The 25652-nt window shown below is 42.4% G+C and overlaps 1 long non-coding RNA gene across 1 annotated transcript in view; it reads right to left on the minus strand.

The window, feature by feature from the left end:
• Nucleotides 1-25652, minus strand: part of LOC308065381 — a 56139-nt gene continuing 30487 nt past the window's right edge. Inside the window, exon 2 of the long non-coding RNA XR_013928753.1 lies at nt 1-25652. This exon is cut by the window's right edge and continues 28142 nt beyond it. This is a non-coding gene — a long non-coding RNA (uncharacterized lncRNA).

A 25652-nucleotide genomic window follows, 5' to 3' on the forward strand; every position in this document is an offset into this window, starting at 1 on the left:
TTTTTCTTTTTTTAGAAAACTCTATGATTAAAAAAATGTTTTCATTTTGGAGAAAAGGTCAGATGTAGGCTTTTTTTGGTTTTGTTGCTTAAAGAAAAGGTATATTTTTGCAATAAGCCAGAACATAATATTTTGATGCCTTGTTTAGATTTTTTGAAAGTAGGATCCGGATTGTGTTGTTCAGAGAAGAAAAGAAATACAAGGTTGGCTTTTCAGAGGAGCTAGGCATATCCAGGTGCTGTTGAGTTCAGCTGAAGTTGTGGGTATTGAACACTTTTGAAAGATCGGGGCTGTGGCAATCATCTTGTCATCTCAAAAATGAGTTTGTTGCCCAGTGTGCAAAGTCAAAGAAAAAGTCTAAGAATACAAGATACTGCTTTGAATACAAAGTTGCACGAGCTTGGGTGCTAGGTGAACTAGCACACCTTGATCGTTTCCACAAGCAGATTTAGGCATGGTTACATGAATCTTAATTTGCTAACTTCCAACCCTCTAACACTGATGGCATGGTAACCTACTTAGTGGTTACACAATCTTATTGGTTAACTGTGCATGCTCATTGAGGAAGGGTCTACTTGTGGGCCAGGGTATGTGGTGACAAGGGGTGTGATTTTGAGTGTTATAGCAAAGGTAGTTCACTTAAGAATGCACGTCTTTGTTTATCTGTCCAGAAAGTAGCAGATCTATCTTGGTTGTAAGACTCTTGTGTTGCCAGCTTTCCACAAAGTAATTGTTCTTCCAAGTCACCTTGTCCTAAGCAGCAATTACTTCAGTTAATCACCTTTGATAGTTCTTTGCACGGGACATCCTGATCGAAAGAATGTGCATTCTGTTTCTTCAAGAATATGCGCAGATTGTTAAACAAAACCATATGTCCATATAGTATTTTGTTAGTTAGCTTATACCTTCTGGTTACAAAATTTGATAACAAATCATCATGTACATGAACTGGAAAATGAAAACAATCTTTAGCTTGAAGTGATGTATCAACCAGACTACAGAGAAAGAAAAGGTCTCTCTTTCTGCATTCTGCAGATATGTCTTCAAGCCTTTGCCTGTGAAGATCTTTGCTATTTGAACTTCAAAATCTCAGGGTTTCTTAGCAGTTTTCTCCACTGTACCTCAGCTGTTGACTTTATTACTGTAAAATTCCTTGTCTGTTTTCATGAAGTGCTGAGAACATAATCTGATTATCAGAACAGGGATTGCTCTTGAAGTGTTTTTACATGAGACTGACTGTGACCACCTGCAGTCAACCTTGTGAGAGAAAGGTAGACTATGCTTTATTCCATTAACAGTCATTATGATAGTTGGGAAGAAGGGCAAGGGAATGATAGATGGTTAGCATCTTCGGAGAGAGAATTTAATGGGGATGAATGTTTTCCTTAAATTTTGTGAGGAAGGAGGGCACTGTTAGAAATTCACTCTAAGGCTGTAGGGTGCAGGCAGTCTTCACCAGTGTCATGCTGTTGGGGAAAATCTCTCCTAATCCTGGGTGCAGAAGGACATTTCTGTTGTGCAGACATCATGAGCAGCCACAGCACTGGCCCTGACCCCTCTGGTTTCCAGAACAGCATGGATTTTTCCTTCTGGAGGCCATGGGGATGGCATTGCAGCGGCCAGCAAAGAGAGTTTTAAGGCTGACGACACCCAAGCCTCACTGCTTTCTAGCTCTCCTGAAATCACACTTAACAGCAGTAAAGATGAAAACAAATGTAAATGAGAACTTGTTTACATAGCACAAATGTTGGCAATGCAATTACAATGAATTTAAAGACAGAACTAAGATGAAAACTGTTCTTTTATCCACCCATACTTAAATGAACTCGAAGAGGCTTTTCTCTGCAGCGAAAAACGTTTAACCAAATTTGTTGCTTGGATCCTTTCTGGGTATAACATTTACACCTAATTTATTCTGTGTGGTTCCATTTAGAATGTAATTTAATCAAAATGTTGATTTCAATCTTCTCCCAAGGGTTTGCCTCCCATCTGCCACCTCACTTTCAGAAGTACTTGATTTTTGGGCATAGCTATGTGAAACTATCTTCTGCCTTGATGTTAAAGACGTTATCTTAGCAGCCCTCCTCAGCTATAATGAAACCCCCAATTTACTGTAAGTTTAATCCTCTAGCCGGCCTGGTACAGTCACATTCATAGTTCAAGGCTAAAAACTTTTTTCACGTACTGAAATATACGTTTGTATTAATGTTAAAGTGTGTGTCTGCCTCTAACTCTGCAGTCCTGTTTCAAATAAGCAGATGCATGAAGCTGTCTGTACGCGCAGCACATTTGGTGCTTGCTTTTGACTGGCACAGCTGCCAGAGGTGAGCACGTCGGTGTTGTAAGGTAAGAAATACACAGATTTTGAATTGAAACATTCCAGCAGACATGGTATCTCCCAGTAGACATCAGAAAATGCTAGATAAGCAGAGGGATTTAGTTGGTTTGGGTTTTTGGTTTTGGAGTTTTTTGTTGTTGTTTTGGTTTTTATTTTTTCTTTTTCTGATTACACAATTTACATGGAAATAAACTAATTGGTAGTTTAGGATTAATCTTTTTCTGATACTTACTGTTTGTTTGCCTTGGAAGCGCAGTCATAATCTTTTATTTGCAGACTTAATTATCTCCACAGCAACTAATTGTGATTTATTAATATAATACTAGTAGTAATTGGAACAGAGTGATAGGGAAAGTATACTATTTGAGATGTGTTGATAAAATTGTTCACAAATAAAACATCTTTTAAATATTTTCGAGGAAGCAACAGGTGGTCTTAAGGCAATGATGGTATAGGGAGATGTGAGCTTTTCTAGACTCTTCCGACACAACAGAATGTGCTTAGATATCTGTACAAAATTTATTTTATGTAGCGCCTGATCCAAAAGTCATTGAAAACTTTAATTTCAGTAGTTGTGATCAAGCCCTTTTTTAAGTAATTTCTGAACCCACTGTCAAGCAATCATTCAGATTTTACATCTTACAGGAGAATTCAATTCAAAATAAACAAGCTAATCAGACTTAAATCTGTTGTTGTGATGAAGAACAGGAAATTGAAGATTAAGGATTGTGTTTGACTGTGGAATTTATTCAATAGTCCTATAAACTCACTGGGGAACAGATTTCTTTTCCACATTGAATAAGCAGGCTTTGCTAGTCTAAAGAATTTATTCCTGGAGTCCACAAATCCAAAGTCTCATACATTTGCTTTAGAGATGAGGAAGGCAGAGCTAATCAGGATTGGATTTTTACATGCAAATCCCAGGGACTGTAAGAGCCCTCCCTGACCCGGTGCATCCGTCTCCCAAGCAAAGCCCACAGAAGTGGAGCAGAGGGCCTAGAAAATGCCTTAACACTCGCCTTGAAATGTTTTTCTACTTATGACTCGCTTGTGTGTTGGAGGTGGGGAATGAGAATCTCTGGGGCTCGTGGAGAGAAAACCATGAAATTCTTGAGAACACAGACATGCCAGAAAGGCTACAATAGATCTGCCTCTGAACTTTCAGGTCTTGTCTACTCAAGAAGGCTGCTCATGTGCAGTCCCCTTCTCCCTTGAGGTCCTCAGCAGCTGTTCTTAGCAGCAATACTGCAAAGCATGTGGGGACTGCTTGTAGTGCACCAGCACCTGCTTGCAATGCAAAAACCATGTTCTGCCCCAGATTGTGGAGTCAACACTGTGGCTCCTGGAAGGGCTGTGCTAGCTTCGAGTTTCCTAACACTTATGGTGGAAGAGATAAAAAAAAAAAAAGTGGATTCATGGTATTTCTTGTGGCAATAAATGCCCACGCAAGTGACTCTGGGCAGTAAGATCCTACAGTGTTTACTCCATATAGAAAGCCCTCTTCCCATAGCCTGCCCCAAGAAGTCCCGCCAATCCTTCATACCACGACAAGGTCAAAGACTTGACTGATGCACACAGCATGTGGCTCCTTTTCCAGGCTGCTACTTTAATACGCAGGAGAGGGAACCTGTCCAGAGATTAGGCTGCCAGCCTTGAACTTGGGAAATTGGATTCGGTTTTCACTTCTGCAGTTGATTACTTCTAAGACCTGAGGGAAATAATTTTGTGTCAGATTCTTCAAGGTATAACACTTATTTGTTTTCCATGGAAATTGGTTAAGGTTAGATGCTAAGTATCTTGATATTCTCCGAGGGACATTTGAGTTTGTACCTGAAAAATGGAAATGGGATGATTCATACACTTGATAAATGTACCAACAATTGTGAAGTTGTCATACCGCATAGGTATAGAAGTCATAAATTTACTGCAAATAGGACTACATAGTTCCTGATGTTAATTTGACCTTTCCATCTTGTTTGAAAGGATATTCTTGGCTGTAAAGATGAACTTGTAATATTGACATCAGTGGGGAATGTTACTATTGACTTCTGCGGATCCACTTACTCTTTAAGGGATTTTATTCTCATTTATATTTCTTTTCCTGTAATAATTGGAACAATACCTGCATCACTAGGTCTGTGAGTTAGCCATACAAAAGAAACATTCAGCATCAGTCAAGGCGATGATGAGTTTGCCTAGATGGAAAAATTCTGTATTGTGCAGGCAGCACACAAGCACCCAATGGCTACATTTTTCTCTAGAGCTTGAGAGATTTATATTCAATCATCCTCTCAGGACTAGACACGGTCTAGCCAGGATAAAGTGATGCTCTTAATACACTTCTCAGAAAGGCTTTAGTTGCTTTAGCTCTTTGAGTGAGTTCATTCAGGGTCTCTGTGTGGCCCGATATTGTGCCATGAAGATGTGTCCTGAGACACTGGACAGAGTTCAGTGTTGAAAATCAGGATTGCTGATCACAAGCTGATCATTTTCTGCTTAGGGCTTTACTGACCGAGAAAGGGTGGGCTTGTGTCTCTGAAACATCTCAGTTGTTGGTTGTTTTATTCCTTTCATTTGACCTCTTCTGTTTGTCTCCTTCTCCTCTGCGGTTGTCCTCTTCTACATGTCAGACGTTAATTTTCTCCTTTCAGGCACAGAGTAGCATTCCTTCCTCTTCATTTCACTGTGCACAAGTTCTACAGAAAACACCATTAGCAGGAGAATTTACAGCCCTGCACAAAACACTTCTTATTTTTTGTTTGCTGCTGGAGGATCTGTAGAGAAAAAGTGGTATATATTTTTTTGCCTAGGTTTTGTTTAATACTGAATATAAATAAAATTAAATTTGTTGATTCATACCTTTCCCACCCAAGATGCATTGACTTAAATTAATGCACTTGTCAGAATAGAATTAAATGCTCTGATCATGATGAATCAAGAGAATCCTCAACGTCACCTTCTGTGAATTTTAAAAGAGGAATATTTATTTTTCTTGCATACTTTCAGTCTAGAAAGGAACTGAAATTGTTGTGTGGTATCACTTGCATTGTGCTGAATCAATCACAAGAAATAAATAGTGGTGTCAAACTGCCTCTTTTGGACCTTTGGTACTTTATCTTGCCTTACAGATGTGAGCAGTTTTTGGGTAGATGACAGATTGTTATGGACTGGTCAGCATAGGATCCGGGCAACCGAAGACCAGTGCAATGCACTGCTAGCAAATAAAACAAGTCAACTCTCAGCACTCATTTTCTGTAAGCATTTTCAGCATCAAGCAAATAGGATCTGCTAATAACAGATGGGCAGTTGTTGTAATGAAGGAATCCTGATTTAACCATTTTGCTCACATTAACCATTGCTCTTGGCATTCAGAGTTGTTCAGACTCTGACTTACAAGGGCTGCTGTTGGAAAGGGACACTTAGTTACACCTTTGCCTGCAAAGGCTGTGAGGAGGGAGGGAATTAAGGGGACCAGCAGGATGAGGGACAAAAAACTCTACAAAAAGGAAAAATACATGTGTGCAGAGTTTCCCAGACTGCCTTAACATTATACATATTCCATATTCAGAATTATTCTGTGAATAATTTATGTAAACATATTCCAGTGTTACAACCATTTCACTGGGTATTTGCTATTCTGGGGTTTCTGGTTGGTCATTTATTTCTGTGTGATGGTTACCAGTCTCTGCATGTGTGATTCTTATGTGTGGCTCTTTTGGATGAATAAATCTATTTACCAAGTTTTCCTTATGTGCAAATAAATTTTGCTTTCAGCAGTATGCATACAAAAACTAAACAGAGATAAGGGGCTGCAAATATTGTCAGGAGGAATGTCAATACCAATGAAATACATCTCTATTTGTCTTAGGGTGCTCTGGTTGTAGTTACTGCATTTCCAAGAGGATAGAAGGCTATCCCTGAGCCAGGTCTGGGGAGTGCCTGGAGGGGTGCCTAAAGCCCTCCTGGCAGCTCTGAAGACAGCAAGCAGCCCAGGAGCTCTGGGTCTCTAGTCCCCACTAGCCCAGGAAGCAGAAAGCTGTGCTGTGAAGCCCAAACTGCGGTTCTGTACACCACAGCACGGAGCCCATCTGGCCACAGGGATGAAAACAGTCAGGGATGATGTTTTATTATGATTTATGAAAACATGAAAAATGCAATGATTTTCCTGCTTCCTTTCCATGTATTATTCCATGCTTGCTCTTGGTTATATTTATCTATTTGGGTGGGGAGTGGGGGGAAGTGAAAAAAGAAAACCAAACAAAAACCCATCATATGGGCATGGCTTCTTATTTCTCTGCTCTGTCATGTCCACTTGCCGTCCTGGCAGCCTGGAGACTTCTCTGGTGCAATTCTTTGCCATCCAGCACTGGGCAATAAAGCTCCCCATTACAGCCGTGTGCTGCTGCCCGGCCCCCAGGAAGTGACATGAGGGGCTGCAGATGAAAGGGACGTTAATAAATCCCATGAATTTTCAGTTTCCTCCGAAGGTGAATTTAGCTGTGTTCTCTCCCGCTGTGCAAAATGATAATGAGGCAATCGATTGTAAACAGGTGCAGCGAGGAGCTGCTTGGCGTACAGCAAGCCTTTGCACTCCGTTGCTGTGCTCGGCATCTGAATCTTAATCTCATTCCAGAAAGAGTGACAGAATAATAATTCCCATCTCATTTTAAAGTAGAAACCTGTTAAATTCAGAACCTTCTGGAATTAATGCTGTTCTTTTCATAGGTTCATTGCATTTGCCAAGCTTCGTTTCAGGAATTCCTTGAGCAAGGAAACGCATCTTTAGGTAGTATTTGTGTAATGAATTATTTACTCATTATCTGAAGTTTTACAGCATTTTATAAATCTTTAAGTACTTAGAGTTTTTTGGATTTTTTTTTTTTACTATCCCACATATTTATTTATTTTTTTAATAAAACAACTGCGTTATGTCTACCTTTTTTCTGACTTGGTGTTGTGGTCTCAATTGCCTTGTGCCAGGAAGGCTGGAGCAGAAAACACACGTGTATTAACACATACACACACATATGCATGTGTACACAACTCTGTAATTCTAGTTTATTTAACCCGTAGACAAAAAGATAACACTTGATGGGTAGTTGCTGAGTGTCAGTAGGACAGCACTCCTCTGCAGGAGTGTTGGCTGGGCATGATGCTGTTACTGCCTGGGTGGGGGGATGGCACAGTGCAGGGGCACCTCCTCTCACTCTGCTCTTCTGCGTTCCCAATCTTGGAAAGTGGTTTTTATTATTATTATTATTTCTCCTTTTTTCCTCTTTTGCATTTTCACCGTATAGGGTTCATATATTCAATATAAGTTCTTTGTTGTCTTTTTTGCAGCTTTTTGCAATGCCCTAAAGCAAGCCCTGGTCAGTTCTCAGGGTTGCATTCATTTACTGCCCATCCTTGACATCTGTATTTGTGCTTTTACCTCTGGAGTTGCCCTGTGTCTGTATTTCCAAGGCCTCTATTGTCATCTGGTGGGTGTATTCTCAGAAGCCCCTGTCACAACCTGCTCAAAAACCACTAAAAAGAAAAAAAGACACAAAGCCTCACATATTCATTTGTGTCTTAATCCAGGAAACTTCTACTCAGCTTTAAATGCATGCTGAAGTATCTTTTTTTTTTTTTTTTTGTCACTGGAATGACATCTTTTCTTTTCCTCTTCTTCTATGAAAGGATTTTATCTGATCTTTTCTGTGTTCTTTGTGCCTAGAAGCTTCCACAGGAACCTCTTGTGCTGAGAAACATATGTATACATGACTCAAAAACCATCTGCTTCTCTGTCACCTGAAAGACTTTGCACAGAAAGCTAATGCATAATTTATAGTAGAGATTTCTGTCATGTTTGGAAGTTGTAGCTTTTTTGCCTCAGCTCTTCAAAGGGGAAGATGGTTTTCCTGGACCAAGGAGCTTAAAATCTAGTCTTAGTATTGCAGATACCAATTCACATGCTGAACTTGGGCAACATCTGGTCTGTACCTGGTATGCTGGTCATGCAGTGTCTTGAAGGACGTGTCACTCTGCAGCTCCAGCAATGCATGCTTGACTTCTTGCCTACCTAAATTAAGGCTAAGCCTACAGGTCCCACCTGCCTTTATGGGATGCAGTGAAGACACTCCTTGGCAGTCTGGTCTGCCTGGTACAAGTAACCAGTAATATGAATGGGAATAAAAATTGCCTTCGTGCCTATTTTCAAGACTTCTGTAAGCAGCAGTTTAAATGCAGCCCATTGCTCTAGCGCTTCAAAATGGGCTCCTCATAGCCAGCATAGTCAGGTAAGGAGGCAAGTCCCTGGGGTGAAGGTGCATACCCTGTGCAGTAGACAACGGCATTCCCATTGCAGTGGCATTCTGTAAGCTATGTGGAACAAATATCATGGGCAAAGCGTATCCGGGAGACAAAAAACTTTAGTTCTGGATTGAAGGATGCAGAGGGGAATTTAGCCTTGTCAAGCCCACTTTCTAAAGGGAGGGTCTTCTAAATTGGCTCTTCCTGCTGTTTCACTCATGGCAACACTGGGAATAGGTGTTAGCGCTGGAAAGAAGGTCCCTAAGACTTTCATCTATGTTAACTACCAATGAATATGTGTCTTCAAAAATAAATATTCAGATATTATGCTCTCTAAGCTAGTGAAATTGTCTTCCTTTTTCAGTACAATATCAAGGATGTTTTCTGTGACTCCTCAGTTTCAAAAGGGAAAAGCTCAATAAACATTAAAATAGGTTTCTATCCTTTATTTAGGATTTTTTGCAAAGCAGCTGCCCAGGGTACCAGACCCACAGTGGGTGAATCTGAGATACAGCCTGGCTATAGGGTTTTGACTCTGACTCCTGCTTTCATTATAAACCTGAAATAGATTAAGTGAAACACTCCCCTGTTGTGTATGTCGTGTGCTGAATAATAAAGTGACATAACATCATGTTTTGAAACCTGAACTTGCTCTTCTGGGGAACAACTGCTTGCAGTGGTGTGGGGACATGCGTGAGGGTGCCTGTGTGCACACATTACCCAGCTGCCTATAAAATCTTCTTTCCAGCAACTTATGGTTCTCTATCTATGTTTTAGCCAATAGCTACAGCGTCTTTGCCTTTTGACAGGAGTATTTCTGCTTTAACACTGCCTTACTATGTACCACATGGAATATTTTAATGAAATATGACTAAGTATAGATTTATAATATGTACCATTACACATTTGGAAGTTATTAATCATAGAATCATAGAATGTTTGGGGTTGGAAGGGACCTGTTCTGGTTGCAGCTGGGATAGAATTTGTTTTCTTCCCAGTAGCTGGTACAGTGCTTTGTTTTGAATTTAGTATGAGAGCAACATTGATAACACACTGATGTTCCAGTTGTTGCTGAGTGGTGCTTATTCTAAGTCAAGGACTTTTCAGTTTCCCATGCTCTGCCAGTGAGGAAGTGCACAAGGAGCCAGGAGGGAGCATAGCTAGAACAGCTGACCCGAACTAGCCAAAGGGGTGTTCCATACCATAGAATATACGTGGTTGGTGTATAAACCGGGGGAAGTTGGCTGGGAGGTGGAGGTTGATTGCTGCTGGGGGATTGGCTGGGCATCGGGCCGTGGGTAGTGAGCAATTGCATTGTGCATCAGTTGTCTTTCTTGGGGTTTATTCCTCTCTCTCTCTTTGTTATCTCCCTTTTCATTATTATTATCATCATCATCTTTTACTTTAATTATTAAACTGTTCTTATCTCAACCCATGGGTTTCACCTTTTCCTGGTTCTCCATCCCATCCCACCAGCGGTGGGGAAGGGGGAGTGGGTGACCGAGTGACTGCATGGTACTTAGCTGCCAGCTGGGGTTAAACCATGACAGGACCTTAAAGATCATCTAGTTCCAACCCCACTGCCATGGGCAGGGACACCTTCCACTAGATCAGGTTGCTTAATCCAACCTGGCTTTGAACACTTGCAGGGCATCCACAGCTTCTTCTCTGGGCAACCTGGTCCAGTGCTTCACTACCCTCATAGTGAAGAATTTCTTCCTTATAATCTGATCTAGGTCTACCCTCTTTCGGTTTAAAGCCATTACTCCTTGTCCTATCACTACATGCCCTTGTAAAATGTCCCTCTCCAGCTTTCTTGTAGGCCCCCTCTAGGTACTGGAAGGCTGCCATAAGGGCTCCCCAGAGCCTTCTCTTCCCCAGGCTGAACAACCCCAACCCTCTCAGCCTGCCTTCATAGGAGAGGTGCTCCAGCCCTCTGATCATCTTTGTGGCCCTCCTCTGGACTCACTACAGCAGGTCCGTTGAGGACCCCAGAGCTGAACACAATACTCCAGGATGGGGTCTCACAAGAATGAAGAAGAGGGGGAGAATCACCTCCCTCAAACTGCTGGCCAGGCTTCTCTTGATGCAGCCCAGGATACAGTTGGCTTTCTGGGCTGCAAAGGCACATTGCAGGGTGATGTTGAGCTTCTCATCCACCAACACCCCCAAGTCTTTCTCCTCAGGGCTACTATCCATCCACTGGCCGTCCAGCCTGTAACTGTGTTTGTGACTGCCCTAAACTACATACAGGGCCTTGCGCTTGGCCTTGTTGAACTTCATGAGGTTCACATGGGCCCCACCTCTCAAGCCTGTCAAGGTTACTCTGAATGGCATCCCTTCCATCCAGTGTGTTGACTACTTGGTGTCCTCAGCAAATGTGCTGAGGGTGCATGTGTTCCCACTGTCCCTGCTGCTGACCTGGTCCCAGTACTAACCCCTGTGGGATGCCACTCGTCACTAGTCTCCTCTTGGACACTGAGCAGTTAACTGCAACTCTTTGAGTGTGACTATCCAGCCAAATCCTTATCCACAGAGGGATCCGTCTACCAAATCCATGTCTTTCCAGTTTAGAGACAAGGATGTTGTGCGGGACTGTGTCAAATGCTTTGCACAAGCCCAGGTAGATGACAGCAGCTGCTCTTCCCTTAGCCACTCATGCTGTAACCCCATTGTAGAAGACCACCACATTTGCCAGGCATGATTTGCCCTTAGCGAAGCCATGCTTGGCTGTCAGCAATCATATCCTTACCTTTCATGTGCCTTAGCATAGTTTCCAGGAGGATCTGCTCCATGATCTTGCCAGGCACAGAGATGAGACCGACTGGTCTGTAGTTCCCCAGGTCTTTCTTTTTATCTTTTTTAGAAACCGGGGTTATGTTTCCCCTTTTCCAGTCAGCAGGAATTTCACTGGACTGCTACGACTTCTTAAATATGGATAGTGGCTCAGCGACTTCATCCGCTGGTTCCCTCAGGACCCACATATACATCTCATCAGGTCCCACGGATTTGTGCACCTTCAGATTCCTTAGATGGTCTCAAACCTGATTTTCTCCTACAATGGGTGGTTCTTCATTCCCCCAGTCCCTGTCTTTGTTTTCTGCAGCTTGGGTGGTGTGACTGGAGCACTCGTCGGTGAAGACTGAGGCAAAAAAGTTGTTGAATACCTCAGCCTTCTTCATAGTCTTGGGAACCAGGTCTCCTGTTTCCTTCCAGAGATGGCCCACCTTTTCCCTGGTCTTCCTTTTATTACCAACGTACCCATTGAAGTTTTTGTTGTTGCCCTTGACATCCCAGGCCAGGTTTAAATCTATCAGGGCTTTAGCTCTCTTCACCTGATCCCTGGCTGCTCACACAATTTCTCTGTATTCCCCCCAGGCTACCTGTCCTTTCTTCCTCTGCAGGGTGGAAGGCACCATCTGCCACCATCCTAAATATGAAGAAGTAGATGTTTCCTTATTAGGTCTTTTTTCTCCCTGCTTCATCTTTGGACCTTTCTAGCAAACTGTAGCATACTAATTTGAGCTTCACCAGACCACAAAGTGTTCTAAATCACTTTACCCCATCCCAGGTGATTTTAAGCAAGTCCTAATATCATTGTCAAAATGCTTGGCTGTCACATGTGCCATCCAATGGGATAATAACCACTGAAAATATTGCATCTTATTATATTACTCTACTTACAGTTTTCATGACAGTACAAAAATATTGTTCTCAAGCTCTTGCATGAACATCAAAATGCTATGCTCCCTGTCTTTAATTCATCATTTCTGTTATTGCTCCATTGCTTCCCTTGTTTACCATTGTGTCGGGAAGACTATTTCTGTTTTGGCTGTAGCACACACTGTATTTTACTGATGTTTTCATTAAACACTTAACTGGCATGTTTGACTGGGTGCTTTTCAGAGACGTCTTTTATTGGTGCTTCTTTATTAATTTATTTCTACATGAGATAAGAAACATTCTCTGATGGAGCCGAACAAGAGAGCACAAAGGGGGCATGAAACAGCTCTCTACCGCTGCCCTCAGTCCCTCATGCCCCAGACACAGACCATCACCAAGGTGGGGACAGATCACTGCTGCTGGAAGCAGAGTGCTGTGAGGATTCCTCCTGCATTAATAACTGCTCTGTTGGCTCCCTTTCATTATTCCTTATCTGTGCTTTGTGTACATATATTTTCAGGTGAAGACAATATGGGATATTTTTTTTCTCTGAGAAATGAGCTCTAAAAACTTACGTTTGCCAAATACATGGGAGGGACTGAAACATGTTTCCACTCACGCTGCTCTTCCTGATGCTGGCAGCGGTTCACTGATCCCAGTGGTGGCCTGAGTGGTGGCAGGAATGGTCATAGGAGCTGCAGGAATGGGAGCAAAGAGAGCAGCGGGAGGCTGTGCTTGTCTCATGAACCATCACATCTTGCCTTTCAGAGAACACTCAGCATTAAAAGTGAGGGCACACAGAAATTGAAAGCACTTCAGATAACTTCACAGCTAAAATGACTTATGTCTTTTGAAATGAAGTATGTTGCAGCACTGCACCGATAAATAACCTGTGAAGGCCAAGGCAATACTTGTGCTAGCAAAAGGCAGTCACTGTTCGTCAGTGAAGTCCATCTTTAAAAAAAGTTTTGGGGAGCATTGTCTGCCTCGCCAGCAGTATATCATTAGTATGTGTGGCCAGAAGCATAGGGAGAAAAAGCAAAGGACACAGAGAGAGAAAGCTTCCACCATCTTTGGGTTCTAGAGAGATAAATCATATTCCAGAATTCATGACATGTAGCATTGCATTGCTCCTTTTGTATTTCCTTCAGCAGTCAGCAATCATAAACCAGCACACAGCTGCTTTGGATTAATCTGATGCTTTAGTGTCTTTATTTTGCTATGATAAAATGATGTTGCTTTGGCATAATTTCATTGAATGACTGTAACAGATCTGGGCAAATTCTGCTTTGCTTTTTTTTTTTCTGTTCAGAGGCCAAACCGAAAAAGCAAGAGAAAAATGTCTTGGGCCAGAATTTTCTGAAGTTTTCTTTGGCAAAATGAAACCAAAAACCTCATCATGCCAAAACCCTGAATGAACCAAAATGTTTCATTCCACCAAAACTGAATGTTTTGTGTTCTGATTATTCTTGTCTTTTTTTTTAATTGAATGACACTTTGAATAAGTTACACAATTTTTTTTGCAAACTGTTGAAATCAAAAGATTCGCCATCTTCAAAAGTCTATTCCTGTATTCTCCTTTTAGCCAAGAATTTAGCAGAATTTAACCTGAATTTACTAATTGTTTCCATTTTTCTTTTGTCAAATTCACTGCTTGTGGAAAAACATCGCCCAGTACTTTTGCTGTTGAACTGTTCCTTCAGTTTTCTTCTAGCCCTATCAGTAAGATATTCTCCTACTTTTACAGGTTTTCTTTTTCTGATGAAGAATATTTCCATTTTGTTCCTTGATGATCTAAAAGTTCTTGCCATTTGCTCTGTGTCACTGCTAAGATCCTTCACTAGCCCTGCCTTGTCCCCCCCTGCTTATTCTGTAATAGTTACATGCTAATGGGGAGCGAGGCAAATTCTGTCTGTGCCTTTGTGGAGCAGATGTTGCTGTCAATAGACTTTCCTCAGAGACTTGCCTTGATTTTTCTCCCCCCACACCCCCAGCCTTTCCCTTTTCATTAAGGAACATTCAGTTAAAGCACAAGTGTGAAACTGTGCAAGGAGAGATGAATCAAAGTTTTATATTTAGATTGGCATGTTGTACGCTCTTGAAACATGTCTTGCCTTGAGGATGCTTGGCTCTGCCAGGGAAGCCCACAGTCCTCCAGGCGAGAGTCCATCTCTGCCCAGAAATATTTCTGCTGCTGTTTGCTTGTTCCTTGGCCCAGGAGCTTGGTAATCTGGGTTTTTCCCAAAGTACATGTACTTGTGGGCATAGGCCAGTGTAGTGCATCCAGTGCATTTGGAAGATGTCTGTTTTCTGGGTTTATTATGGAAATAAGAATTCTCACCAAGAATTTCCAATGAACTTCTCTCCAAAACCAGAATCTGAAGTTATTTCCCAAGCTCTGCACAATTGATATCCTTCCATCCATCCATTTTTAATCTTCTGCCTGTCCATTATAAGTATCCAGTAAACAGTGTGATTAAAATGAAATTATTCTAGGAGGATGAATGCTGTTCCCAAGGCTTGTAATTTGCCCCTTCCAACCCTGAAAAAGTGACCCTTTTGAATGAGGTTTTCTAAGTCTGCTTTGTCTGCAAAAATGAGTTTTAAATATTCCTGTAAAACCTCTTCATTTCCTGTGCCATATGCATGAAAATATACTCTAGTTTGTTGGAGAAAAGGGAAGTTGAGGTTTGAAAAGAATGCTGCATTTATATATAGAGTTAAATAGGCTTGAAAATAATCCTTGTAAAAATTTTATCTACATGACCAAAATTAATCAAGATCTGATTGTTTGAAAACTACAGTATGGTATGTCAGTAATACTTAAACAAGCAAAGTAATCAACTGTTCCTCCTACTGTCTAGAACTGATGAAAGAAAAAGATTCTTATTAATTCTACTTTTAAATGCTTGGGAGCCATGTAAATGCTGGTGAGAGCCAGATGGGTCCCTCGATAGCAAGATTCTTTTATAGGATCATTCCTCATTTCTGCAGCTAATACTTTCCTCCCAAGGGGGAGATTGTCCTCACCAGTCCTATTTCTGGTTGCAATGCCACTGTCAGAGGCTGCAGGAATAGTCGTGGCTGGCACGTCATTCTAGTGGCTGCCATGGGTATTGATGTGACACTGAGACTTAAGCCCACCTCTAGTTGTGGTTTAACCCCAGCTGGCTACAAAGTACCACGCATCTGCTTGCTCTCTCCCCCTCACAGTGCGACGGGTGAGAGGATCAGAAGGGTAAAAGAAAACTTGTGGGTTGAGATAAAGACAGTTAATAGGTAAAGCAAAAGCTGCACACGCAAGCAAAGCGACAAAAGGAATCCATTCACCACTTCCCATGGGCAGGCAGGTGTTCAGCCATCCCCAGGAAAGCCGGGCTCCGTCACGTGTAACGGTTACTTGGGAAGACAAATGCCATAACTCCAAATGTCCCTCCTTCCTCCTTCTTCCCCCAGCTTATATATTCAGCCTGATGTCATATGGTATGGAATATCCCTTTGGCTAGTTCAGGTCACCTGTCCTGGCTGCGTCCCCTCCCAGTTCTTGTGCTCCTTCAGCCCTCTGGCTAGCAAGACCCAAGAAACTAACAAGTCTTTGACTTAGTAGAAACATTATGTAGCAAAAACTAAAAGCATCAGTGTGCTATCAGCATTGTTCTCACACTGAATTCAAAACACAGCACTGCACCAGCTAGTAAGAAGAAAATTAACTCTATCCCAGCTGAAACCAGGGCATCTCCAAACCCTCACTGCTGCTGGGGATGAAACCTCCTGCTGGACTGAGGATCTCCACTTGTGCCTGGTGGCTGGCCTCTTCCTGGCAGCCCAGCAGAAAATAAAGGGGTTCGGGATGGGCTGGCCCATGTGGCTGGCCTGAGGAAGTCCGCTGGACCTCTGAACTTGGTCACCTGGCCAAGTACAGCAGGCTTTTGCTTGGATGAAATCTTTGTAGCTTAACAAACCTACAAGTTGCCTCATCTCTGATACATTTTAGGTGTAGCTACAACCTTTATGGCTTTTCATGTTTTGGCTTTTTTATGGCAATTTTCTTCCATCTCTGTTTATGTCCAGGATAAACATGTCAGCATCCCTCAGCAGGCCTCCTGCAGAGCTCAGCCTGGTCCCTTAGGATGGATTGACAGAGCCACTTCTTGCAGATCCTCTTACCTAACAACCTGTTGCAGGTTTCTCAGGCATCTTTAAAACCCAGAATCCCAAAGATTCTTTGTACTTTTGATTCAGAGCAGTTGGAATGATGTTGCAAGTGTGTGAGAAAGAGTGAGCCAGGCAACAAGTTGCCTCCTGGGATTTTCGGTCATCAAAACCCTGTTACTTTCTTGTTTTATTTAAAAGTGATTATTTCCACTTGGCTGCTTCTGTAGACTTGAGATTTGACAGATGGGGTTTCCTACTGCCTGAGGGAGCTCGGATCCAGGTATTGTAACTCAGTCTTTGCCCGGGCCAAGGCAAATGCTTCATGCCTAGAGAAAGCTGGTGTCCCTGGGAGTTAGCTACCTCGGACACCTTTGCTCGCGCTTCCAGCAGCACTGCCTATATCCCGGGTCGAGTGCTGGCCTGTGCCTACATGCACTGACCTGCTGCAAAGTCCAGGGATGGGGAAGCTGTGGTCCTTTCTGCTCCTTTTCTATACCTGAAATGCTTTTATTTGGTGAGGGAATACAAGTTCCTAGGTAATGCGCTGTTATTCAGCTGCAAGGAGGAGTCTTGTTTGAAGGAGAGAAGGCAGATTTTGGGCTATTTGCCCTTCAAAGGGAGGGATTTCAGGCTTGTGTGTGCCTGCTTGCTGCCAGCAGATTAGCGCCCTAAGAGGTGCGCTGGAGCTGCAGTGTGAGCTCTCCCAGCTTTGGCAATTGGCCATAGGCAGAAGCGCCACGAGAGCAGAGTATGGGAATCAGGTCAGCCTGATTAGCAGGAAAAGCCTGTCCAGGGATATAAACATCCATATGGGACAGGCCAGCTGAGCCCCCTGGCTACGCAGAGCTGCCTGCATATCAGCAGCGCAGAGCCTTGCCCTGGATGTCAACCGGAACAAATCCATAGTCGGGAAGTGCCAGATCTTGAGCTAGGGAGCTCAGGAGCGGCAATGCATGGAGGGAGGGGTGACTGCAATTAAAGGCTTCAGGAGACAGGGAAAGTGCCAGCTGGGTGTAGGGGGGCTTTCACCAGAATGGCGGTGGGTGCTCCTCTGCAACCAGGGGTGCTGGGATGAGTTGTAGAGCTTTTTTTGGCTAGAAGGATTGGAGCAATGCCTGACCAAGGTTTGACATGGATTACTGAGGATTACATGGAATTTGCAAATGCTTTGGGCAGTGGGAAATTTTGGAAGCTGGGACATTTTGACCAGGACTGCAGGCAGATTAAGAGCTGAAATTAGCTGGAAGCTAATGGCTGGAATTTGGCAGAACCACATCATGGTCAGTAAATTCTGGCCCCTGAGGTGCCAGAGGCCCACTGCAGAGAAAGGGATTCCAGCTGAGTCTGTGGCAGAGGTTTTATGTTGCCTGGGGGATGTTCAAAGAGCCCTCCTACTACACGTTTCAGAAACTTCTTCCTTTGAGGGTTGCAAGCCTGCCAGTAATAAAAGCTGAATATAGCAGACAGTTGTTAGACAAATTGCTTTGGGATTTTACAGTGATGTGAGACTTTGCTCAAAGAACATAAATTGGGACTAATTTTCCCTGGTGAGGAATGGAGTCAGCCTCAACAGATTGCACAAGACCTGCCACCTATTTGGGAAATGCATCCTTTGATTTTTGGCTGCTAGGGGTCTGTAAGGTACCTATAGTAGAGAATGTAACAATAAATGCCACAGCAGAGGAAAGAATAGTACAGTCCGAGCAAAACCACAGTAGCAACTGAGAACTAGAGATGCCTCGTGAGTGACTTTTGTCTAAAGAGGCAATGTTGGCTGTTGACTTGCTGTCTTGGAAACACAAAACCAGCCATACCCTCCCAAACAGTAAATTTCATAGCAGAACCTCTGTAAAATTGCTGCTGAATTAGGAGAAATCTTATATTATCCTGCAGAGCAGGAAATACTATATGAGAAGGGTGAGAAGACAAGTGTTGGCCAACCTCTGCCATGGTGGTGTTGGGAAACCTGTAGGTGCCATCCCTGAGCACTGCTCTGGGTGAGTGGCACACCCTATCTAAACAAGAGCATCCGTGCTTGGCTAGCAGACTGCATTTGGGTTGTCCGTTCTGCTTGTTTTGAACAAAAGTCTGGACAACAGCAAAGTTGTTCTCAGAGGTGGAGCATCTTAAAAGTGTGGGCACAGTAATGTGTGTGTGTGAATATGCACAGATTTGCTTGTTGTCCATCCAGGAAAAAGGTCATTGCTAGCTATAGACAGGGTGCTGCTTCTGCTCCCCCTTTGTCTGTCTGCGTCTGCCTTACCTTGCCAGTGATTATTTGCTTCTGTTGCCCACATGAAGGAGGCCTGGGATGAGGTTATATAACAAGATATTTATTATTACAAGCCATGTGACAGACCTTCTGTTTGGTTTTCTCTTGCCACATTTCTTCGGCTCCATTTATGTGCAGCCAGGCAGTGTGTCTGCAAACAGTGTGGTTGCCATCTCCGGTGCTTTCTATGTGAGCCACCGCATCCATGCCACAGCTCCATCCCTTGGCCAGGGGAGAAGGGCTGTTCCATACAATACCACATTAGTTGCCACTTTCTTGGCTGTTTTACTTCACCAGGCTTGACAACACTCTTCCTCCACCTCCAGGCAGACTGGGTGCACAGCAGACCACCAATATTCAAGTCATGGATCCCTGTCTGTGGCTCCTGGCACCCACCAGTGTGGCTGGCCAGGATTTCAGTCTTGCCCTGCCTGCATTGGGTAGGGATGCAGGAAGCTTTGAGGGCCAGCACCTTTTTCTCCCCTGGCAGTACAGCACCTACTGTCTTGGTACACTGCTGAGAACTGTCACAAGGCATGTCATAAACCATCAGGGATGTTTACAGGGCGTTGAAAAGAAAAGCATCCTAACCCAGCCATCCACACACTGTGGTAGCTGTCAGGGACCATTTGGCATAGAAGTTGTTTGCTCCAAGGCAGAGTGCCAGTGAGGCAGATCCTGGTTCTGCTTCCTCCCTTTTCATTACCATGTCAGTAAAAATCCACCGAACTGGCTCAAACTCAGCTTTTTTTTTCTTAAGCATTTTACGGGGAATTAGTAATACTAACAGGCTATATGCCTAAAAAGGGACCATACAATTATCTACAGATTCTTGGCATGAGACCACGCTTGTAAATAAATCACAAACAAGGAACTGAGTCTCCTTATAAAAGCACTCCTGGGGTGTTGCAATGATAATTATTGCGATCACAAGGGTAAGATGTTACAGACAAATGAAGCAGTCTAGAAAGTCTGGTGAAGAGGTTAATCGAGATGGTTCACCCTGCTCAAATCACATAAAGTGCAAAGTGGTATAATTAAATTCAAAGTCTCTACAAGCACCAGCGCTATGTTGTGTGAAGTTTTGACATCTCTAGAAATACATGATAGAAGTTTGCTAATGTCACGTGGGAAACTTATAGTAAAACTTAGAGCACAAATCATTAAATTCCAGACTTCAAAGGCAGATGTGTAGTAGATTGGGAGACAACAATATAGCTAGTCCAATCTGGTTTTAAATAAATTTATTTGGGGTCTGTAACTCTCTGGTTTCACAGGCCTCTTATGTAGTCAAAATAATGAACATGGCTTCCTGGGCTCTCACCCTCCTGGCCAGTTGTGGGCAAACTTTTATATGTACCAGGCCTCATCTGTGGGCTTATTTTTTATTACTTACTTTTTCAAAATAAGTTGAAGTAAATTAATTCAACTTTTCATTCACTCTTCTGTGCTGAAATAGGTGAGGCCATGTTGAAATAAACTGAACTTCTGAAGACCATTGTCACAGTCTCTTTATATCTCTCAAATTTACAAAACAATGTACTCTGTAAGTTAAATTTTTTTATATGAGCTCATTAAGAATGAAACACAACAAACAAGGGCTATGTCCCCTTTGCACAGACTAGTCTGTTGTGAATTCACTAATTCATCATGTAAGTCATGAGGTTTCTCACTTGCAAGTTCTCCAGTTCATAGCTTGCAACTCACAACTTGTAAATCAACTCATGCACCTATGAACAAAATAGTTTCCTAGCTGGTGGTGACAGCACTCATCCTTCCTCCTCAGTCATTGTTTAATGAGTGCTGAACCTAATGGGCAGATGTTGCCTCAGACTAATTTCACAGCTGTGCTATGTAATGGCTTTGGCCATGATTATCATTCTCACTGGCATCCCTTTGCACTGCTAAAGTGATGCAGAGAAAACAAACTACTCCTTTATTATTTACTTTACCATTATTTTTTGTTTGCTTATGAAGGCATGGATCTGTTTTACAGTAAAGGGTTAGCTTTTAGATATAGAAAGTAACTTAATTTTATGTGAATGTTGACTATCTTGGGCATAATATTTTTGTAGGTAGCCACACACTGAAGCAGCTTATTTTTCCTCACAGTAAAAATAATGCCACTGTGCCTGAATGCAGCCTGTTTGGCAGTACCTTCGTGGAACTAAAAGCTCACCTGTAAGGGAAGCAGAGTACAGTATACAAGAAAATACAGTTACAGTATGTGCTACTTATTCATGTGTAAGCAGAGCTTTCAGCCCTGGTGGTATGAGACTGTAACCCAGGCTCACATTCCCAGTGCTGCACGGAAATTAAATAGTTTGAATTTCTCTTCAGTGCATACCTCTGTCATGAGGATCCTATATGGATTCGTTATTGTTTATGGTGCTTTGAAAATTAAAATGCTAGTTATGCTGATGTCACAACTTTCTTATATGTAAGAAAGTTGTAATTCTTACTATATAACTGATACTTATAAAGACTTTCTACTATGTTACAGCTGCCTGCAAAATATTTTAGTGCTCAGCCATAAATGATGAATGTGTGACTGTCTCAAGCTTGTAAAACATTTAAAGATGTGTACTCTAGCTACATGCTACAGGAGTGTGCAAAGCCATTAATAGGCAAGGGAGGAGCAATTTGCTTGTAAAGACTGTGTAGGCTTTGGTATTTAAGATCCCCTCCCCAGTCTGTGAAGTTTCCTTGCCTCAGTAGACTGGTGACCTAAATCTGTTGCAATAGGTGAGCATCTGGGAGTGGAGATGGATGTCACCTTTCTGCAGACAGTAGATATGACTGACACAGCTTGTCAGTGGTTAGAGAGGACCTAACGAAGGGTCAGAGTGATGGTGGATGGGTAAGATCCTCTTTTGCCATTTGTGTAGTCTTCCTGGTGTAACACTCAGATGCTGGCTTGTGGGAAGCTGATGTATGCTCTGTCCCTGCATGAGAGCCAGAGCCATATGCCTGTGCCCACCTGAAGCCCTTCACCATGTGCTGGTTCTCCCTCATCATCTGACCTGGGGCTCAAATAAAATCTGATTTTCACTAGGAAATCACACCTGGGAGCATGAGCTGCTTCTTAGGCAGTGCAGGCAATTTGCACGTTGAGGGTGAGCCAAGGCAGAGTCCTGGCAGGAGTGGAGCCACAGAGTGGTGTCAGGTGTCTGGAATTGTTCTGCAAAGCTCAACTAATGGAGCAACCCTCAACAAGAGGCAGCATAAGAAGGAAAGGTAATTTTATTTTTTATGAACCAGGTATCACCTGTGCACGATCATTAGCCCACGGATTTTACTCGTTCATTTTTCCATACTAAGAAGTGTGAAGATCTGTCTGCACGTGGTCTGCCCAAGATTATTTGTGGTGAAAGAGGACAAGGAAAGCTAGTTATTTAATTCTTATCGTGTCTTCTGGGTTGTTTTTATTGGCAAACACGTGGTTAGTTTTTGAATGTGTTTTTTACACCTTTGAGAAGTTGACAGCAACTGTGAACTGTCTCTCCCACTGTGCCACCTCTGTGAGTCATTAGGCAAAACTGATTAACTCATTGTTCTTTTGTCTCTTTCTGGATCTAGGCTGTTGTATTCAGGTTGCCCTTTGTTTTTATCAGTGTGGGTGTTCAGAGAAACTGCAGACAGTTGTGCTGGGGCCTTACCTACTAATTTAGATGCCATTAACTTCACAGAATTATATGTAGGGCTTCTAGTAGGCTGGGATCTAGATCGGTGATGGGCTATGAGCCCAGAAAGCTACAGTAAACAGGCTCTGCCCAAGGGACACGTTTTGGCTGGCACAGAGGGGATGTTCCCTACCAGCGGGGAGGTAGGGCTCAATGGGATGCCATAACTATGGCTGGCTGCATGAGATGGCCGTATGCTCCACACAGGCAAGACCACAGCATGACAGGCTGGGAGTGCTGGACCTTTATGTAGTGCCTGTACTGCTGTTGTTGCATGGGACACGGTAGGAAGTTAGGCATCTTCTGGTGGCAGTCACCGGCTCTGGCCTGTGGCATTGTTCCCCTGTGGTGTGCTGCAGCCAAGAGGAGCAGCCACCCAAACCCTCATTGTATCCCCCCAGCACTAACACATGAGCAGCAGTGGGAGCAGCGTCTCCTGTGGGGCTGCTGGTTCGTTTTGAAGGACCACTTCCCTGACACTGGTTACACAGTGGTCTTTTCTCCTTCAAGCAGTAGGTTTGGACAGGAGGTTGTTTGCTTTCTCCCCCTGCTGCCCAAGGAAATGTCAGGTCTGGCTGTAGATGGCCCAGTGGGATAGACTTGCCTCAGAACAATCAAGTACAGAGGTTCACTGTCTTGTCAAACAGCTGGCACAGTATTATTGCAGGAGGAGGGGAAGGGGCCCCAGCTTCACACCAGGATGGAAAAAGAAAATGGTCATCGGTCGTTTCTTCAAGAAGAAATACAGGGATGCAGGTTTCCTAAAAAAATAATCAGTCCTTTATCATCTCACACTATTCCCAACCATAAAAATAAGATAAATGACCTGTCCTTACTAGGAGGTTGGAGACATTAATTAATGTTTGTGAAGCACTAAGTACTATAGCAATAAATTACGTGGGAGATCCTATGAGGATATTACTAATTGTGTATTCAGGGCAGAATTTGAATAGGATATAGTAAATAAGGCGTGAGGCCATGCATTTAACAATAAGAATAAAACAAGCTAATGAATAGTTGCTCATTAAATGTGTGCTCTCCATGTGCGCAGAAAGGCCAAAGGTCCTGTGTAAAAAGGTATATGTTATCCTGCAATTAAAGATTTTACAGTGCGTGTAAGAGCTACAGGTTTAATTTGTCTGGGAAACTTTAAATCAGGCATTTCCTATCCTCTGAGTATCCAGCTTTGCAACCCTAACACTCCTTGAATGTAGGCTTTTAATGTAATTCAATAGAAATCATTTAAATTTTGTGTTTCCTCTGCTTGTCTCACCACAGCTGGCAGTGAGCTCCTTATCCCATGCTGCCTTGGCCATCTGGAACAGACTAAATGGCCCCCTGAATTGCCTTAAATCCCATCACCAAATCCCATCTTCTGGGCTTATTTTTCCCATCCACCTTTCTCATAAAAGACTCCAGTCCCATTTCTTGACCAAGCCTGTCTCCATTAAACTTCTGTCCCTGTCAGGTCTTGCCTTTCCTTCTCTTTTCTTCTGTGTTTTTATACCATACAGACATCAATCTACAAGATGTCAATATATCTGCCTACATTTATTAATACGAGATCATTAGTGATTTAGTATTCTGAAGTTTTCCATGTCAGATTAATTAGTTCAGAGAAGTGTTTAGTTCAGTCTAAATTAGGTTTTAATGAAATAGCAGCAAACTGACTTACTATATATGGAAACTCAGACTGACTGTTCTCTTTCTAAAGAAATCTGAATCGCAGTACTCTGCTGAAAATAGTAAAGACAAATAAAAAGCAGAGAATCAGATCACATTCAATTATCATCCAGAAATGAAAACCAAATTAATATGTTTCAGTTTTGTATTGCAAGTGTATTATAAATACAGTCAACAGGAAATAAATATCCAACAGTAAAATGGTTACAGAGCAAATGTAGTACTGACACTGGAAGAGCATTGATTTCAGTGCCTTTGCAGTTGTTTAACATGTAGCAGCTGAATTTCACCCAACATGTTCTGTCTGTGAAACAAAAAATGTAAAGATTTGGAATAAAACAGTGGCACGACGATCTTTCTGATCAGTACTTTAAATAATAACTTTTTAAAATATGGTAGACATAACAAGTAGTGCGGGGGAAGTTTTGACATGGGCATCAGCAGGAGGCAGAGATGGCACTTGGTGTCATTTGCCTTCTGCTTCTGCTTCTAATACGCTTTTACTCTAATTGTTCTGTTGGTGTATCACTTTACAGTTTTCTCCACCATTATTTTATGAGATAATCTTGGGGTTTTTTTTCCACAAAATTTAAATAACTAAAGCATGTTGGTTCTTCTCATCACTCTGAATTTTTCAAATTGCCACCAACATGATTTCTCTTTGTTTTGAGTAAGGATGGCACAGTGATGCTATTATCTCTGCCCTTCTGAGACTCCATGGCTTTGCAAAGATCACAGATCAAACGCTCATATCCTGCATTTTTTCCTGGGACCAGAGAACCACTGATTCTCCAGCCACTCTCCTAATTGTGTTGTAGATGAGATTGTCAACCTGAAAAAGGACGATCCATTCACATGTCATGTGAATTCAAAATTCAGTTGTATGGTACTCACTGTATTCTGCAAAATCTTTTTCAAAGAAAGTAACATTAAGACAGCATCCAGATGAAATTTAAAGAAAAGAAACCAACCCTTCCCTGCTGACAAGCTAATTTGCATTGCTTTAAGAATTACAGAATGAAGTAAAATTATTTTATTGCTTTCTTTCATCATTATGCCACAGTACTAATTATGCTCCTGGTGTTCAAAAGTCTATAATCTATTTTCTGCCACTGAGTTTCTATTTCTTTATTAACTTAATTCTTTAAACACATGCTTTATGCTTCTAGTAAGGACCTGGTAACAGTCTATCATCTTACAATGACACCAATGGGTAAGCCTCCATCCAGTGCAAAGACAGAAATGGCAGAACAATGACTGTAGAACTGAAACCATAGAAAAATGATTAATATTTTCCAGGATGATCAGCATACGCTGCTACAGAGTGAATGTGAAATCATCACATTTTAATATGGAAAACTGATGAAGTCTAGAGCATAAATAATACAAGTTATGCAAGCATATCTCTGCGTGCATATAAGACTGGTGTTTTTCAGTGTATGGAAGGCACTATATGTCCTGAAGGATACTTGCTTTGCATAGACTTCAGTAAGAGTGACCTTTCATTTCAGACACTACTTCCAGGTGACTTCAGAAAGAACTAAGGAATTTAAACCAAGAAATGAGC

Source organism: Falco punctatus (assembly GCF_963210335.1).
Source record: "Falco punctatus genome assembly, chromosome: 6".
Taxonomy (NCBI): domain Eukaryota; kingdom Metazoa; phylum Chordata; class Aves; order Falconiformes; family Falconidae; genus Falco; species Falco punctatus.